This window comes from Bombina bombina, chromosome 6, assembly GCF_027579735.1.
Source record: "Bombina bombina isolate aBomBom1 chromosome 6, aBomBom1.pri, whole genome shotgun sequence".
Taxonomy (NCBI): domain Eukaryota; kingdom Metazoa; phylum Chordata; class Amphibia; order Anura; family Bombinatoridae; genus Bombina; species Bombina bombina.
Genome location: NC_069504.1, coordinates 1,149,611,450 through 1,149,613,949, shown reverse-complemented (window position 1 = coordinate 1,149,613,949; position 2,500 = coordinate 1,149,611,450). Strand labels below are relative to the sequence as shown.

The 2,500-nt window shown below is 38.8% G+C and overlaps 1 protein-coding gene across 1 annotated transcript in view; it reads left to right on the top strand.

Moving 5' to 3' along the window:
- Positions 1 to 2,500, top strand: part of PYROXD1 (pyridine nucleotide-disulphide oxidoreductase domain 1) — a 63,745-nt gene that overhangs the window by 13,519 nt on the left and 47,726 nt on the right. The gene's annotated exons all lie outside the window — the stretch shown is intronic.

Here is a 2,500-nt window from a genome sequence, read left to right as displayed (position 1 = left end):
AACACAATTATTATAATTTGTAGGCTTTGTACACAGCTTCGCTATACTAAGTAGAATTATTCTGATTTAAAAAAACTTATCCCTGGGCCACTGGAGACAAATGCCCTAGATGTAAAAAAATGATTATAAATCATATCTCCCAAATAATGTGTGAATATAAACTGCTGTACAAAATGCTTTCAAAAATAGAAATGTTACTACTTTATTTTAATCGATGAGCAAAATGCGGAGTGTGTGAACAGAAGAAAAATCAATATTTGGTTTGACCACCCGTTGCCTTCAAAACATCAGTTCTTTTAGGTGCACTTGCACACAGTATGTTAACCCTTTCCTGATGGGACAAAGTTCAGATGTAAACAAATAAGTAAAAATTTAAATCACGCGATTGTTCATGCAATCACGTGATTTCATTGATGGGGTCGGGGTGGGAGTGCCTATGACGCTAGACACGCCCTCCAGCCCATGATCCCATTTAGCAAGCAGCTATGGCTTCAGAACAGCCAAACGGTGCTAAAGCCCACCACAGTTAGGATAGCATGGAACATCCTAACAGTGGGAAGGGGTAACCTGGCAGGTAGGTTGTTCCAAACATCTTGGAGAACTAACCACAGTTCTTATGTGGATTTAGGCAGCCTCAGTTGCTTCTTTCTCTTCGTGTACTTCTCAGCATTGAGGAGACCATTAATTCTGACCAAATCCCCAACTTTTGAAGAAATGAAGCTCCAAACTTGCAAGGAACATCTACCATTCTTCACTGTTGCCTGCAGACACTTGTTCTTGTATTGTTCTCCAGTCTTACATTTTGACTCATAAGTACAGAGAATCTGCTGCCATTTTATGCACCCCAATGCCTATTTTTTCATGTATAGTTGAGTTGCTTAGGATTGTTTTCACATCAGAGTTATGGCTTTTTAGTCACAAGTCTTCCATGAAGACCACTTCTGACCAGACTTCTCTGGACAGTAGATGGGTGTACCAGGGTCCCACTGGTTTCTGCCCATTTTGAGCTGATGGCACTGCTGAACATCTTCTGATTGTGAGGGGAAGTAGACATGATGTGCCTGTTTCTTTGTGCTTCTTCAGAAGACCTTGGACACCACATCTGGAAATCACTGTCTGTCTTGAAATTTCTGCCTGGGAGAGACCTTGCGGATGCAGTATAACTACCTTATGTCTTGTTGCTGTGCTCAGTCCTGCCATGGTGTATAACTTTTGACATTAAACTGTCTTTAACAACCGCACCTCGCTAGCAGAGTTTGTCTGTTCCTCACCCACCAGTTTAGTATAATTGTTTAATCATGCACCTAACTATGGGCTACATTAGAAGTGGCCTGCTAACGTTAAAGTAACAGTCAACACCAGAATTTTTGTTGTTTAAAAAGATAGATAATCCCTTTATTACCCATTCCCCAGTTTTGCAAAACCAACAATGTTATATTAATATACTTTTTACTTCTGTGACTAACTTGTATCTAAGCATCTTCTGACCGCCCCTAATCACATGACTTTTAGTTATTATCTATTGACTTGCATTTTAGCCAATTAGTGCAGTGTCTGCCACTAGCCACGGGCGTGATCACAATGTTATCTATAGGGTTTACCTGAACTAGCTCTCCCCTGCTGTGAAAAGCAAATACAAAGCATGTGATTAGAGGCGGTCTTCAAGGGCTTAGAAATTATCATATGAGCCTTCCTCGGTCTAGCTTTCAACTAAGAATACCAAGAGAACAAAGCAAAATTGTTGATAAAAGTAAATTGGAAAGTTGTTTAAAATTGCATGCCCTTCTTGAAAAATAAAAGTTTTTTTTGGACTTGACTGTCCCTTTAAGTCAGGATAACCAATATTGTGCCTGTGCTAACTTATGCACGTATTTCAATTTGAAAGTAAGCGCATTCATTCAAATGCAAACTAAATGTACGTGCGTCGGACTAGCGTAAGTGGAGACCGAATGTAAAGAGTGAGAGTTTAAAAAAAATAAAAATGCACCAAACACAACATGAATACATTAAAATAAAGTGTTACAGTTTATAGTGAAAAAACTGCAGTCAAACATACAAGGCTTCTTCATCAATATTAACGGGACATTCCAGACAGAATACATACTGGTGCATTTTAAATTTGAATAGAATGTATAAGCAAAAATGCTTCCAGTAAAAGCTATTGCTGCTTTAAGAGTGTACTTAAAGGGCCATAATACCCAAATGTTTAAACACTTGAAAGTGATGCAGCATAGCTGTAAAAAGCTGACTAGAAAATATCACATGAACATCTCTATGTAAAAAAGAAAGATATTTTACCTCAAAAGTTCCTCAGTAGCCACCTCCCATTGTAAAGGATTTCTAAGCAGCATTTTAGTATGTCTGTCCTGGGACAGCTGAAGGGATGAGCCTCGTGCATGTTATTTCCCTATTCAGTTTAGGGAAGTTTACAATGAAATCTCATGAGATCACAGTAAAAGAGTTCATGACCTCAGCACTGCTGATGCTGATTGGATGCTGT